This window comes from Myotis brandtii, unplaced genomic scaffold (assembly GCF_000412655.1).
Source record: "Myotis brandtii unplaced genomic scaffold, ASM41265v1 scaffold312, whole genome shotgun sequence".
Lineage (NCBI taxonomy): Eukaryota > Metazoa > Chordata > Mammalia > Chiroptera > Vespertilionidae > Myotis > Myotis brandtii.
The window spans coordinates 2,934,959-2,952,158 of NW_005361955.1; the positions used below are offsets into that span (position 1 = coordinate 2,934,959).

The 17,200-nt window shown below is 34.6% G+C and overlaps 1 protein-coding gene across 1 annotated transcript in view; it reads right to left on the reverse strand.

Annotated features, from left to right (window-relative positions):
• The window catches only part of PPARG (peroxisome proliferator-activated receptor gamma), a 106,756-nt gene extending 92,657 nt beyond the window's left edge, over window positions 1–14,099 (reverse strand). Inside the window, exon 1 of the mRNA XM_014542742.1 lies at window positions 14,026–14,099. The gene's annotated coding sequence lies outside the window, so the exon portion shown is untranslated. The remainder of the gene's footprint in view (window positions 1–14,025) is intronic.
• Between the last annotated feature and the right edge of the window lie 3,101 nt (window positions 14,100–17,200).

Sequence of the window (17,200 nt, forward strand, 5' to 3'; positions counted from 1 at the left end):
CCCAACTGCCCTCCTCTGCCAGCCAATTTGGTTCTGATTGGTCAGTTTCTATGCCAGTCAGCATCAAAAGCTCCGCCTCCTCCACAGCCATTGGCCCCTCACAGTGGACCCAGATTTGGTTCTGATTGGTCAGTTTCTATGCCAGTCAGCATCTCTGGGCCTATCAATGGGGCCTGATCAGAAAGGCAGGGCTGATCAGCAGCCCCGGTGGAGGCCTGGAGAGAAATGGAGGCATGGCTGTTGGCCAGGCCGGGAGAGAAAGAGAGGCAAGTTCTGATCAATGGCTGCCACAGAGACCACAGATCAGACCCTGCCTCTCTCTCTGCAGGCCTCTCTCCGGGCCTGATCCGCAGCCCCCTAGGCAGTCAGTGCTGGGTCGGGGCGCCTGCAGTGGCCCCAGTCAGTGCTGGGTCTCCACGGCAACCCAGCACTGACTTGCAGTCTGGTCCAGCCTTCAGTCATAATCGGTTGTTACGACCCTGGCTCTTTATTATGTAGATGCTTGACTGACTCCTTTCTCATTTATCTTTCCTTGTTCTCCACTGGGACAATCGTCACATTAACTTCATTACCCTTTCTTCCAAATTTAATGGAAGCAGACTTTCCTTAGAGGGTCTTTCTCTTTTTTAATGTCTAATCTGAGATCTCACCCCTACAATATTTCCTCCTTCGCCACTGACTTGCACTCTTCCTTACTTTACTTGATTCAACTGCTCCAGTAGAACTGTCCTATTCACTGCCCCAATCCTCAGTGGTCTAAAGTCACTCCCTCCTTCATTCACAAAAGATGGAAAACTACCTATTACCTTCTAAGCTTCCTAATATATTCATTCCTACCACTACACTTAAGCTGCAATATTAAACTGTGATCTCCTCCTTGCAACTGTGAATGGCCTTACTCCTTTTTCTATTCTTTTGACTTTTCATTGTCATTTTACATATTTCAGTTTTTTAAAAAAGTAATATCGGAAATCAGAAGGACTTCAGTTTAAATCCAGATTCCATTTCATACTAGCAAATTATTTAATCATGCTAAACTTTATTCACCTGTAAAATAGGGATAATCATAATTCCCAGTGTATAGGGCTTTTGGGAGGATTCAATAAGATTATATATGTAAAGTTATTATAATGGCAGGTACACAAGAGGTGACAGGTGTTGTTTTCCTTTTCTTCTTTTTTAAAAAAAAAAAACATATTTTTATTGATTTCAGAGTGGAAGGGAGAGGGAGAGAGAACTAGAAACATCAATGATGAGAGCAACTCACTGATTGAGCTTCTGCACGCCTCACACTGGGGATCGAGCCTGCAACCCGGGCATGTGCCCTGACGAGGAATCAAACCATGACCTCCTGGTTCATACGTTGACTCTCAACCACTGAGCCACGCCGGCCAGGTTTAATATATTTTTATTGATTTCAGAGAGGAAGGGAGGGGGCGAGAGATATAGAAACATCAATGATGAAAGAGAATCACCAATTGGCTGCCTCCTGCACACCCCTGCAACCCAGGCATGTGCCCTTGACTGGAATTGGACCTGGGACCCTTCAGTCCGTAGGCTGACACTCTATCCACTGAGCCAAATCAACTAGGTCTCCTTTTCCTTTTCTTAAAATTCTTCTCATCTGGCATCAATGATACTATTTTTCTACTCTCTCATCTTCCTTTTTTAAATTGAAATATATTTGACATATAACATCGTATAAATTTAAGCTGTACAACATGTTAATTTGATATACTTATATACTACTAGAGGCTCGGTGCACAAATTTGTGCACCATTGGGGTCCTTTGGCCTGGCCTGTGGGATCGGGCCGAAACTGGCTCTCCATCATCCCCTGAGGGGTCCCGGATTGTGAGAGGGTACAGGCCAGGCTGAGAGACCCCATCGGTGCACGATCAGGGCCGGGGAGGGACACGGGAGGTTGGCCAGCCGGGGCTCCAGGGCATGTCCGGCCCATTTTGCCCAGTCCTGATTGGCCGGACCCCAGCAGCAAGCTAACCTACCAGTTGGAGCATCTGCCCCCTGGTGCTCAGGGCACGTCATAGCAACTGGTTGTCGACTGTCTGCCTCCTGGTGGTCAGTGTATGTCATAGCGAGCAGTTGAGCGGCCTTAGCATATCATTAGTATATTACGGTTTGATTAATTGAACGGCCAACCAGCCGACCGGACACTTAGCATATTAGGCTTTTATTATATAGGATAATATAATTGCCACTGTAGCATATTTAGCCCCTCAATCATACTGCATAATTATCATTTCCACCATATGATCCAGAAATTCTACTCTGGGTATATATCCAAAGGAAATGAAAACAGGATATGCACTCCCATGTTTACTGCATCACTATTCTCAATAGCCAAGAGATGGAAATAACTAGGACAGACAAATAAAGGAGATGTGGTATACATATATACACACACAATGGAATATTATTTAGCCATGAGAAAGAAGGACACCCTGCCATTTGGGACAACATGATGAACCTTGAACACATCATGCTGAGAGAACACATCAATGATGAGAGAGAATAAGTGAGATAAGTCAAAAGAGAATGTCAAGTACTTTATTATCTCACTTATATGAGAAAACTAAAAAAGCCAAACTTGTAAAATAAATAAGTAAATAAATAAATAAATTTATATACATATATAAATATATTAAAAAAACAACAAAAAATGTAATGGTTCAGAAGTAAATTCAGCATAAAATCTATATGCTGAATATAGATTCAGCTTTTATATATATATAAAAGCCTAATATGCAAAGTGTCCCCTTGGATTAAAAGGCCAAACTTGTAAAAGCAAAATAAAATGTGGTTACCAGGGATAGGGGGACAGGACAAATGCTGTTTAAGGGTACATACAAATTTTCAATGGGTAGTAAATAAGTCCTAGAGCTCTAATGCACAATATGGTAAATCTAGACAACAATATCTATAATAATAAAAGCGTAATGTGCTAATTAGACCAGATGTCCTTCTGGACGACCTTCTGGATGAAGCCCGGGCTACGAGGGAAGCCCGGGTCCTGGGTGCCAGAGGGAAGCCAGTACCAGCAGTTGGCAGCCGGCAGCCAGTAGCCAGGGGAAGGAAGGCCTACTCTTGCACGAATTTTGTGCATTGGGCCTTTAGTTGTATTATAATTATCAAACTTGCTAAGATACTAGAACTTAATTATTCCAATCACTAAAAGAAACAATTAACAAAATGTAAAGGCAACCTACAGAATGGGATAAAATTTTTGCAAAGTTATCTATTGGATAATGGGTTAATATCCAAAATATATAAAGAACTCATACAACTCAATAGCAACAACAATCACCCCCCCCCAAAAAAAAATCCATTTAAAAAGTAGACAGAGGAACTAAATAGACATTTTCCCAAAGAAGACATCCAATGGCCAACAGGTACATGAAAAGCAGCTCATCACTAATCATTAGGGAAATACAAATAAAAACCACAATGAGATATCACTTAACACCTGTTAGGACACCTATCATTAAGAAGATAAGAGATAATAAGTGAAGGCCTGGTGAGGGGGTGGGAGTGGGGAGAAGAGTGGTCAATAGGGGGAAAAAGAGGGGACATCTGTAATACTTTCAACAATAAAGATAAATTAAAAAGAAGAAGACAATAGATAACAAGGATGTGGGAAACAGGGAACCCTTGTGTACTGTTGGTGGGAATGTAAATTGGTTTAGCCACTATGGAATAAAATATGGAAGTTCCTCAAAATATTAAAAATAGATCTATCTTCCTCTTTAAAACTTTACCTTTATGTTGTTCCTTAAGACTTCAGCTTTCAACACATTCTTTACTCCATGCTAACTGGGCCCAAATCAACATGTATAGTTCTGACCTCTGAATCAAGGTTTGGTCCCATATCTTCACATCTCTCTGGGATATTTCTACTGAGATATTCCACCTTCATTTCAAATTCAACAAGTCTGAAATCAAATTCATCTTTCTTCTCAAAAAAGAATCTGTCTTCCATATTTCTTTTATTTATTTATTTTTATATTTCTTTTAATATCTCTATCACTCTACGTCAACCAAAAGTTCATTTTTCTTCTTCTTTTTCTTTCACTCTCTTTATTCAGTCACCAAATAAGTTATCAAAATATTTCTCTCACTTGCCCATTCCAAACAGAGCTGCTTTTATCATACCACTTCCCAACCCCCAATTCTTCAAGTTCTCTAATGCCTCCTAGACAAAGTCCACGTTCCACATGGACTTTGTATCCAAAGTTAGCCCTTGTCCTCTCCCTATGTGAATATGCCACTGATTGTAGAATACAACATGCCCATTGATATCTTGAAATTTTTCCCCCATAATATTCCTCATGTTAAAAATTTCCATCTTCTTCCTTCGCATGTATTCATATCTTTACTTTCAGGGTTCAGCTCAGGTACAACCATTCATCAAACAACTGTTGACTATTCCAACTCTTCATGTGTGTCTTCTATGAACTTTTACTACATATTTTTCCTCAGTGACACATTGCCCTGCTCTATTATTTAATTCTTTCATGTGTTGTGTGTATTATCTTTGTCTTTGCGACAAGACTGTGATCAAGAATATCTCATAATACTATTTTGTCTAGAACACTGCTGGATATATAAAAGTAGCTCAATAAGTATTTATTTAATAAATAACATATACAAATAGGAGCAAAAGAAATCTCAGTATAAATAACTATTATAGCCCTTTACTTGACTTACAAGCCCTGCTTCAAATGCTATAGAAAGTTGAAAAGCCATAATTAGTCTGTAAACTGAATATGTGTCACCCTCAAATTATAGAAGAAGTAGCTGATAAGGTACCTATGTGCTTTTATGAATTCATTTTCAACATTTGATAAAAAGCCCATGCAAAGGTTAAATTTATAAAATTTTAAATACATATTATATCATGAAAACTCTTAATATAATTCAATTTTGTACCATGCTTTGCATCTTTAGTTGGTAAGTTTAAAAAATAATATTTAGGCAAGACTGCTAATAATACTATGCTTAATTAGTAGAAATAAAAGTATATCTGAATCATTTAATTTCAGTAGTATTACAGTTTTATTACTTTTATAATATTTTCTAGAAATTGTATTAAGTACTAGGGATACCCAGAAAACAGTCTCTGTTCTTAAGAAGCTCACTCCATAAACTATAAAAATCAACAACAATATATGATGATTGGCACATTCCAGTCATGAACCAAATGCTGTGAGAGGAACACTGAGCAGCCGGTTTGGCTTAACCATAATATTTGTGATAGTAAATAGATTGAGGCTGACCACAAAGTCTCTAATGCTCCCTGAAAGAGGGGTGAAATGTAAACATAGTGTGTTTTAGAAAGATAACTCTGCCAACTGGGAGGACAAACTGAAAATGGTAGACTGTTGAGTCAGAGGACAATCTCTAACTCAAGTGAGGAATACAGAAAATCTGAACTAAAAAACAACAACAAAAAACAACCCACAATGCAAATAAACTGGTTGGAAAAACAAATTTATAGTAGCAGCAATCAGTAGGTTCATATATAAAAAGATCTTCCCCTCCCCCCACTTTTGGCACCAGAGATCAGAAGTGTACAAATAATTTACTCGTCTTAGATTCTTGCTGTTGCTATTACTTTTATTCCAAAGTCTGGTGGATAAAAAGTTACTCCATAAATTGGGAACAGAAGTGGGCAACATTTTTTTTTTAACTTTCATGTATCACTAAGGATGAAAGTCAAGTCACTCCACCACATTCCAGCCATCGTTCATCCCAGGTCAGTTACTTTTTAAAAAGGATTGGAACTTAAAGGAAGTTAGTCTACTTTGTCAGACACAGAGGCATTACGTTTTTGAAAGTGTGTTTGCTTCCACTTAGCACTTTCTCTGGTGAATATGTGGTTGGATGTAGATCTGTTACATCTCACCCTTTTCATGTTGGTGCATAAAATAAAATTTAAAAAATGAACTAACATATACAATGAAGAATTTTAATGTTTTTCCTGAGTAAGATATTGAATAGTTGCAGAAATTCTTTGAACTTATCACAATGGTAAGAATTTAAGCAAATTATATTTCTTATTGTGTGGCAATACATTATTGTGAAACTGAAATAACTAAATGCATAAATATCTAATTAATTCCAATAAATGGCTTGCTACAGATTGGGTCTCAATAGGAAGCTACCCAGGTATCCTATATAATAAAAGGCTAATATTCAAATCGACTGAACGGGGAACGACTGGTCACTATAATGTGCACTGACCACCAGGGGGCAGACGCTCAATGCAGGAGCTGCCCCTTGGTGGTCAGTGCACTCCCACAGGGGGAGCCCTGCTCAGCCAGAAGTCCTGAGCCAGGCTCATGGGTGGTGAGCACAGTGGTGGTGGTGGCAGAAGCCTCTCCTGCCTTGGCGGCAGCACTAAGGATATCCGACTGCCGGAAGCGGGCCTAAGCCATCAGTCGGACATCCCCTGAGGGCTCCCAGACTGCAAGAAGGCACAGGCGGGCTGGGGAGACCACTCCCCCGAGTGCACAAATTTCGTGCACTGGGCCTTCAGTGTTCTTATAAAATCCTTGAAATACTCAAAACACATAATCATTATTAAGAAAATTAATAGCAGTAGATCAATAAGGCAAAAAACAATTCAGCTCTGCTTTAATTGGTAATAAGAAAGTAGAATCTAAGGAATAAAGATGTACATTTTTTAAAGCAATAAATAAATAAATAGATAATAAATAAATAAATAAGTATTCAAGACTGTGTTCCAACAACACATGTTCAAAAAAAGATTAGTATGGTCTAGAAAACAATCAACCCTTTTGTCAAAATGTTATACTCACCATGATGGAACAGCTTCCACTCAAATCCCACCCTCTTAAAGAATGACTTGGGCCTGGCCTGTGTCTTAGAGGTTGAGCATTGACCTTTGATTCCCAGTCAGGGCACATGCCCAGATTAAGGGCTCGATCCCCAGTAGGGGACATGCAGGAGGAAGCTGATCAATTATTCTCTCTCATCATTGATGGCTGTATCTCTCTTTTCCTCTCCTTCCCTCTCTGAAATCAATAAAAATATATTTCAAAAAGAAAAGAATGGCTTGGATTGGTCAGTGAGTAGAATACTGTAAGGGTGTATTGGTGACTTTTAGCTTGAGTGGGAGAGAATAAATTACTTGTCCTCTGTATATTTTGATGTCTTCATTTAGAAAAGATAAAAATTAAAGGCAATTATTGTAGTAATCCCTTAAAGATATATAATTCTGTAAAATTTTTCTACACCCTTTGTATATTTCATCTTTTTTGATTCTCACAATAAATATCTTAACGGATAAGGAAATTGATAATTACCATAATATTTCTTGAGTAATACTCCTGATATTTCCACTGAAAGTAACAAAAAATATTTTGTGGTTTATTAGTCATGGCATATTTCTCTGGTTTTTCAATAGATTGCTGAAAAAAATTAGATCATGTCAACTGTATTTATATTTCAGTGGTTACTTCTGTACACAAAAGTGCTCTCAATTTTACGACACTATCTGGAAGAGGTTCAACAACACGTTGTTAATACTCCACTCCTACAAAATAATTTTAAAGCTCCATGGGAATTTAGATTTGCACAAGTTATTAGGATGTGACCTTTCCCTTAGATTTCTTATTTTAGGATTGACTTAACATGGTATTTCCCCAGTGGGAGCTGTTGTACTTCCTTCGCAGATAAGAAAAATAGTAATCACAAATTATAGTGAGTAAACTTAGGGAAACATATATTTCTATGATGCTGATGAAACTAAAATCTTACGACCACAGTACGTATTCCTTGGGTTTGAGAGGAAAGCCATGTGGCTTGCTAATAAAAGAAAACAAAAGTTATGCCATTATGGTATTTCCCTGAAATTTATTCCTAATTGTTTCTAGTCACAGCTAACAAGTCTTATGACTTTTAAAGATTATTAAAGAATTTACGTCACTAAATTTCCTATATCCTGTCTACTGGGAGTATAAAAGGTTAAAAATATCAAACTTTTAATAATTTAAATGATTTCAGATCACAGGATCTGGACTGAAAGACAAGGAATTAATGAGGCTAAAGAGAAAAAACTAAAATAACATGAAAGAGATCATAGTTGCTTCACTTATGTTCCATGGAATAATAGTGGCTTCCAATTATTAACCTCTTACTATATGATATAGTGGTAGAATTTATGCACATTATATTTGTAACATATGAGTTACTGGAGATATTCAAAGAATTAGGCATGCTATAGCTAGGACTATAGAGCTCATTATTAGCAATTTTTTAAAAAATGCAAACAAAATTGTGGAAGGGGAGATAATGAAGATATGCACATTTTTTCTAGTCTAATTAGGTGTCAAAATCAATAATTTTACATAGTGCTAGCTAATGAAAACATTAAAATTAAGAAATTATGAAAGGATTTAAAAATTTTTCCTCTTATGAGAATAAAAGTATGGGATATCAATGAAAATTAAGTAATCACCAAAATTTTTTGTATCCTCTTATCAGACATACTTGTACATTAGGCTTTATTAAAATTACTACTTTGAGAACACTGCTTTATTTAAATTATTACTCAAGAAGCTTAAATAATCAAACCTCTCCCCCTACCATGCATTCTACAGTTTAACAAACTGCTAATTCATAGTTTCTATATCACAGAAGTTTTTCTTTTAGGCTTAATTTTTAGGAATTAATCCTCTACATTTTATAGTTGTGAATGACATTTTTAAGTAAAAATAGTGCCCATTGTGATGGACTTATACATTTTTCTAGAAAATATTATGTAGTTTACTAGACAAAGCTAGGTTTTAAAACATTGTTTTTGAATCAAAAGAGATTTAAAAGTTATTTAAAAGATTAGAAGTCATTAAGAGATTAGAGGTCATTTGTCGAAATCCCTTAATTTTATAGACATTGAGGGTCAGGGATAGCAATGTATTCACTTTCTCAAACACTACACAGACTTATAAAAATATGTGTGTATATATGTATTCAGAACTGGAAGGTAACTTGTAGAAATTAAAATAGTTCGGATAAGGATGTTAAGATTATAGATAATTTCTTTCTTTAAAATGATCTTTATTGTTATTACATTTCTTATTTGATATTTAAAAATACAATATACTGTACTAAAGTTAAAAGCTGTTATTTCTATTTCATGTCATTAACTGTAACTTAATCCTCAAATGAAAGTTTAGAATTTAAAAAACGACAATTACCCATAATCTTTCCCTACTTATTGCAGTATATTTAACCACATAATTTTGTATATTCAAATTTTCTGTTATATCTTTATTCTAAAATTAATATTCCCCTCAAATATTTAAATCACAAATTAAAATCTTTAACTTACTATTTTAAAAAGCTGGATTGTATACAACGCTCTGGACGTCCTATTTGTTTAAGCTGTATTTTTAAAGCAGTCATTCCTTTCTAACAGGTAGCAAGGTGTGGACTTAAAGGCCATGAGGCACCCGCAGCACAGTCTTTATATTTTACTTAAATTTGACACAGCCTTAGGAAATAATCTACAACTTCCCTGCAATTAAATAGGTTTTTTTCACCCAACCCCCAAACCATCAAAAATCCCATATTTTTCTGATATCTAAGTAATTGGTGAAACTCCTCTCTATTTTCATCTCACTGTAACACATACAAATCCTTGGCTAAAAAATAATATATTTAAATAAATAGGAATCATGTATGCTTTGGAAATAAGTTTTTATTCATTTTGCTACTAATATATCCTTAGAGTAATTTGAAATGTCATAAAAATGAATAATGCAAGAGTAATATAGTTGCTTAAATTCTTTGACATAGAAACTTCTCTTTCAGCGATTTAGCTAAAGAAAATAATTTTTAAAAAGTGAAATATGTGCATGAAGATATTCACTATATGTAATGATATTAGAATAAATAGTAATTGTATAGTAATAAAAAACTAAAAACTACCTAAAACTGCTTAGTAAATTATGTGATATCACTAAGATTAACTATTATGCTGCCATTATGACAAATTTAAAAGCTAAGTGGACACAAAGATTTAAATGATCTAACAGTGAAAGAAGCAAAAATGCTACATGTACTATAACTGTCATTAAGTAAAAAATGTAAACATGCTAACAAGGACTGTAAGATACTAAGCAGAAGTAGTTTAAAATCACTTAAAGCCACTTAGCATTTCATTTTTCATGCCTAACACTTAAAATTCAGACCAAAGACTCATTTTCAGATGCCAAAGTACATACCTGCCTGTACGAGAGATTGGTCTTTTGATTTTAAGAAGAAGTAGTAGTTTATATGTGATTGTGTGTTTTTTTTAAAAAAAATATTTTCACAAGTTTTCAGTAATAAAAATGTCTTAAAAAGATTTAATGTAAAATGAGACAAATCCAATGGCAAAAATTCAAAAGCAAAAGTCATTTTGTTCTAGTTCCTAATCTTATTTCTAAATGTATCACCTACCTGCTTCTAAGGTTTTAAAAGTAAACATTATCTATGTTCTAATCCTGAAGCTCTGAATTCATACATAGCAGTATAGGTAGGCTGAGAGTCTATTTACAGAGAGCTAGACTGAACTTTGCATGTGAGCACATACAGAAAATGATAAAGATCGTTGTGTCCTATCAGTAATTTACAGAATTGTGATTTGCTCCACCCAGTACACCTATAATTGAATTCTTCAGCCATAAAATCACTGGGACCAAACAAGTTCAGATATCTTTTATCTAAACTCTTTTTTCTCCCTTACCATCAGTTAACATATTTCTTATGGGATTTTTCTTCTTTTTATAGATTCATTTGTCTTAGTTATAAATTAACTCCACAAATAACTCTCCCAACCACCCCAGCTCTACTGTTTCCTGTGTACCACGTTTCTTTTTATTTGCATAATTTATGATATAGGAGCCATTTAAACTACCAGTTGGAAAATGATGTCTGGGGAATCATCTCTAGATTAAAAATATATATATTCCTAAGGATAAATGTTCACAGGCAGAGATTCTTCTCATAACTGGGCACCCTAGCAAAGAAGCAAAATGTAACTGCTGAAGACTTCTGTTGTTTCTTTTTTACTCTAAAAATGTGGTAAAATATAGATAACAAAAATTTACCATCTTAATCATTTTTAAATGTACAGTTCTGTGGCATTAAGTACATTCACAATGTTTTGTAACCATCACCACTATCCAGCTCCAGAACTTTTTCATCTTCCCAAACTGAAACTATACTCATCAAACATTAACTCTCCAACTCACCCCTGATAGCCACCATTCTACTTTGTGTCTCTATGAATTTGACTTCTCTAGGTACAACTTCTGTTGTTCTTGTTTCACCTAAAATCTATGAAATAGTGTGATTTACTAAATTGGTTGAACACACAAGAGACCGGCGAAAAATCTGGGGAAGAATTCCTAATACTTAGCATTTCATTTTTCATGCCCAGACACTTAAAATTCAAACCAAATACTGATTTTCAGATGCCAAAGTACATACTTGCCACTTACTTCATCTTTCAAGAGCTTCATGTTTGGATTTAAAGTGGCTTTAGGTTTTTCTAAACTTAAACTGATTTTCTAAGCAAACTTAATGCTGCTATTGATTTCCTTTAAGAATCAAAGTTCGCTCAGTACTATTTGTATTCACTGAATTCCCAGACATTTGACCTAAAAGTAATATGATATTCTCTCATCTTCACTATTTAAATATAAGACTACTAATTCTAAGATCTTGTTCAAATGCTGTCTTGGGTAATGAAGACTGGTGGATCAAGAGATTATTAATGAGATCTAAATACTTTCACAGTTTTGGTTTGAACATTCAAATCAGACACTGCTTATCACCAACTATAAACCTGGCTAAGAGGTGGTTCCCAAGGAGGCAAAGTCTTGTGGAATTTTCCCACTCATAGGTTTTCCAAGAGACCAGAGGTATTAAGTGGAGATCAAACTTGCGGGGGTAAGGATGGTAGCGTATGGACAGAATTAAGAAACACAGCTCAAAGGATACTCTTGATGAAAACAATGCCCCTGCTTCTCCCTGTTCTAAGATTTGTAAACAAACAGAAACTCACTCTATAAATCAGTGAAAATCTAATTTAAGAATTATTATTTAGTGACTCCAATATTATTTTTAAAGAATTTTTTAATTTGGAAATAATTTGAGGCTTACAGAAAAGTTGCAAAGATAGTAGAGTTCCTATGTACCCTTCATCTAGATGCCTCTACTGTTACATTACATATTACGACCATAGTACAGTGATCAAAACTAATATATTAACATTGGCACTCTACTATAAGCTACTTTGCTTAGATGTCACCAGTTTTTTCCCATTAATGTCCTTTCTCAGTTCTAGGACCCAATCTAGGATCACACATTACACTTGTTTCATGTCTCCTAATTCTCCTTCAAATCTGTGGCAGTTCCTCAGTCTTTTTTTTAAAAAAACAGCTTTATTGAGGTATAAGTGATATATGAAATACTGCATATATGTAATGTACAGTTCTTCTGTCTTTACTTGTCTTTTATGCTCCTGACACTGTTAAAGAATGCTGGTCAGTCCTGGCTGGCGTGACTCAGTAGTTGAGCATCAACCTATAAACCAGGAGGTCATGGTTCAGATTCCCAGTCAGGGCACATGCTCAATCCTCAGTGTGGGTCCTGCAGGCTCAATCCCCAGTGTGGGTCCTGCAGGAGTCATCCAATCGATGATTCTCTCTCATCATTTATGTTTCTATCTCTCTCTCCCTCTCCCTTCCTCTCTGAAATCAATAAAAGTATATATTTTTAAGTTTTTTTGAAAAAAGAAAAAAGAATGCTAGTCAGGTATTTTACAGAATGTCTCTCCATTTAGGTTTGTCTAAGGTTTTTCTCGTGATTCAGTTGAGGTTATGGATTTTTTAAAAATATGTTTTTATTGATATCAGAAAGGAAAGGAGAGGGAGAGAGAGATAGAAACATCAATGATGAGAGAAGCATTGATTGGCTGCCTCCTGCACACCACCTACTCAGGATCAAGTCTTCAACCTGGGCACGTACCCTTTGACCAGAATCGAACCTGGGACCCTTCACTCCGCAGACTGATGCTCTATCCACTGAGTCAAACCAGCTAGGAAGAGGTTATGGATTTTTTTTAGAAGAATAACAAAAGCATGATGTGCCCTTTTCAGGGGGTATGAGCTCAATATATCTTATTACTGCAATATTAACCTTAATCACTTGGTTAAGGTGGTGTCTGCCAGGATTCCCCCTGTAAAGACACTATTTTTCCCTTTGTAGTTAATAAATATTTGGGGGGGAGATACTTTGAGGTTATGCACATACTCGGTTTCACCTTACACTTTAATCAATTTTAGTATTCATCTTGCCTGCGCAATTATTACTGCGGTTCTTTAGTGGCAATTTTCTATTTCCCTTATTCCTTTTATGTTTATTAATTTAAATTCCTCTGTAAGGAAAAGTTCTCTTTCCATTTCTTTATTTATTCAGCATTTATTTATATCAGTATGGAATCATGAATATATATATTTTATATGGGAGAGCTATAATCTAATTCTATGATTATTTATTTTATTCAAATTATTCCAGCTTTGACCTTTGGGAGCTGGAACTTGAGTATTGGATACTGGATACTTTCTTCTTTGTGACCAGGAATCATGGTTGCATGGCCTATAGGGAACCAGGCAAAATATTTTAATTTTTATCTTTATTTAATTATAAGTATCACAGGAACCTAAAATAATATACTTATACTTGAGACTTATTTCTAAGGATATGAGTTATTTCTCAACTTCTATGTCACTTTCTTATCTTTGTTTTGTCTTAGACAATAAATTTCTGTGCTCTCCCTCAATTGACTGGTAAATTATAAAGTAGAAAGTATTCTGATAGTCAAAATAAAAGCTCTCTAAGAAATTTTACAACAAAATACTGTGAAGACTTTTCATGTTATTAAAAAAAGGTATTCTTTAGATCATTTAATATAAGAAATTCTGAGTTTACTTACTGTTAAAGGGTGACTCTTGTTTGAGAAAATGGCCTTCTTGTATATCTGTGGTTTAGAATTGGCTCTTTTCAAATCTAAACAATTAAAAAGAAAGAAGATTTTTAATATACACACAATATTCAACTTTTTTAGACAACCAGGTTGCCAAAGTATACAAGTACAAATAAATTTATTTTTTTCTGTTGGATTTCATTCTGAATGTTTGCTTGGTTTTGTATCCTTTACAAGTAACCAACAGCTACTGACTCGTAAATCATGCAGGGCTGTAGAATCCTTCCGTAGAGACATATATTAGATTCACTTCACCTACTTTCTGAGTTCTGTCATTAATCATGAGCTAAGGTCCTGTATCTCATCCAACTTTTACATCATATTAATAATGACACTTACCTTATTGTATGGACTTAAGAAAACTTTATCTTAAAAGGATTAATAACCTCAAAGGATAGATGTTTGATAAAAGTTATACACAGCAAAGATATTTATTAAAATATTATCTCATTCTAGATGGCACATGGCTGTTAAGCCTAAGGGAAAGTACAGTGATGCATCACAACCACTTAGGAATAGTAGATGCAGCACAATCCACGTGAAGCTGATTTTTAAAAGGAAGACTCAGAGAGCGCGTTATCTGAGTAAAAGTGCTGAAGGTCTTAGGATACATATCCTTGGCTCTTATGAAGGGCTCAGGGATCTTAGAATAGTTGTACATTCCCTAAAGACAAAACAGCATCTACTGCCAAAAGCCTTATCATCAGGGCCTTAATAGACCCAATATCCAGATTCAATTTTCTGCATAGTCGAACCTACAAAAAATTATAATTTTTTCTTTTAAAATTCTGCACCTTTCCAATTGGAATTTGCAAAAACTATGCAGTTATTCATGTAAGACATAAAAGTAGTGGGTCATGAATATAAAATCTTTCCCCTTTTTGTATTTCTAATATGAAAGGATGGAAACTATAGCCACTATACTTTGTTTGATTATTTGTTTCTCCAACATTGCTTAGTACTTTTGTTTGGAAATGGAAAACCTCTTAATGTAGACTCAACATCAATAATAAGGTAACAATTTGTTTTCAGAATGGGACATGTTCTTTTATAAAGAGCTAATTTGCCAGTGTTTTAGACCTACATGTTTTGTTTTCTGACTAACTGCTTACCTGTATCATGGCAATTTATATAAGTACTCTCTAATTTGTTGTCAAAACAAAAGCAGTATCCACACCAAAACTCTTCATGATATATAACATGTATAAAACATGAGAAACAAATTTAGAATGGATTACGACTTTGACTTTTTTTTTACATGTAAGTCAACTAAAAAGGGCTTAAATATGTGAAAACAATAAGAAAAATATTAATAAAGATAATTTGAACAAAAGCTCTATCTGAAAAATTAAAGAATGCTGACTCCAGGTTAAAATCATTATAATAGTTTTCCTTCAAACTTGTCTCAATTTCCCTTTGAAATACATATGAATTCATTAAGAAGTAATGAAACTAAAGAAGGAAGAAAGTAAAGATTTTTGGGAACTTCTATTTCTAGCTTGTAGCCCTAAGAGTTGAATCAAACAGAAAGGAAGAGATAATTTTCTTGCTATATAAACTGTTTGAGTAGAAAAAAATATAGTGACCAAATTAATTTTTCAAAAGTAGTATAATACTGGCCAGCTCCTGCGACTTTCAGAGGCAGGCAGAATTCTATAACCTTTCCCAAAACTCTCTCCAACAACTAAGATCTATAATTTCCTTTCTGTATCCATTCAGTATCGTATTGTACCATAGAAGGTATAGTTTCCAGACGTAATAGCATTAATTTTAATATAGGGCAGAAACAAGATCCATTCTGGAGGCAATAAATATCAAGGACTATAGTCTTTCCATGTCCTCCCTCTGGCCAATTCAGATTGGCTTATATTCATTAGATTATAAATTAATCTACTCACCCCTGTAAGTCAGAGAATGAGGCTGTGAAGATAGCAGACAAGCCCCTCACATTTCAACAGAACCCACATAAGGTAGGGGCTCTTCATATCTACTCATCCAACTTTTTAATATCTGAATAAGATTTTTACCAGAATTTAAGCAGATAATAATACAGCAAAAGGGCAATTTACTCAGACTAGTTTGTCCAAAATGGTATAAATGGTAAAGTTGATGTAAGACATTTTTTAGAAAATTAACAATGGAAACAACTGAAAACTTATCAAAGAATTACTTCCCCCAAAAAGCTCTGGGCCTAGATAATTTTATAGATTTTTTTCCCAAAATTTTAAGGAAGAGATAATTTTCTTGCTATATAAACTGTTTGAGTAAAAAAAAATATATATAGTGACCAAATTAATTTTTCAAAAGTAGTATAATATTGATATTAAAAACAAGAACAAAGAGAAAAATACTAGTACCATGTATTAAGCTAATATTATAAATAAAATGCTAATCAACAAATTCAACAGTATACTAAAAGAATAAATCACCATAATCATTTATCTCAGAAAGGCAAAGACAACTTAATATTAGAAAACTTATTAAAATAATGGTCAGAGCACTAGTCAAATTTTAAAAAGAAAACATGATTATCTCAAAAATGCAAAATAACCCTTGAATTCAACATCCATTCTTGATACTATTTCTTTAAAAAAATCTAAGAAACTTTAATAACAAGAATATTTGTTTCAAACTTAATTGTGAACTACTATAGCAGCATTTCCCCAAATGTGTTCTATAGATAACTAGTTCCTTAAGATTTTTCCAACAAAAAAGCTTCCACCATAAAATATATTTGCATATGTTGTTCATCTTTGGAGATTAATAAAGTACATTAATATTGTATATAGTCTGTAGGCCCTAAATTAAAAACATACACAGTATCAACAATAACAATCTGCTTAACTGTTTAACTCACTCCTTCTCAAACTTATTTGAACATTTGTTTCTTCACTTTCCATTATTTCATTCCTCAACCCACTTTACTATGATTTGTCACCTATCTTTTTACTGAAAGTCAAGCAAAAGTAACGTGTTAGCTCCTTCTTGCTAAAGCCATTTAACTTTTCTTGATTTTCATTCTATTTATCCAGTGGTGCACTGGTAAAGGTTCAACAATGGCTCTCCTTGTAGGTCAGTGGTTCTCAACCTTGGCTGCACATTAGAATCACCTGGGAATCTTTTT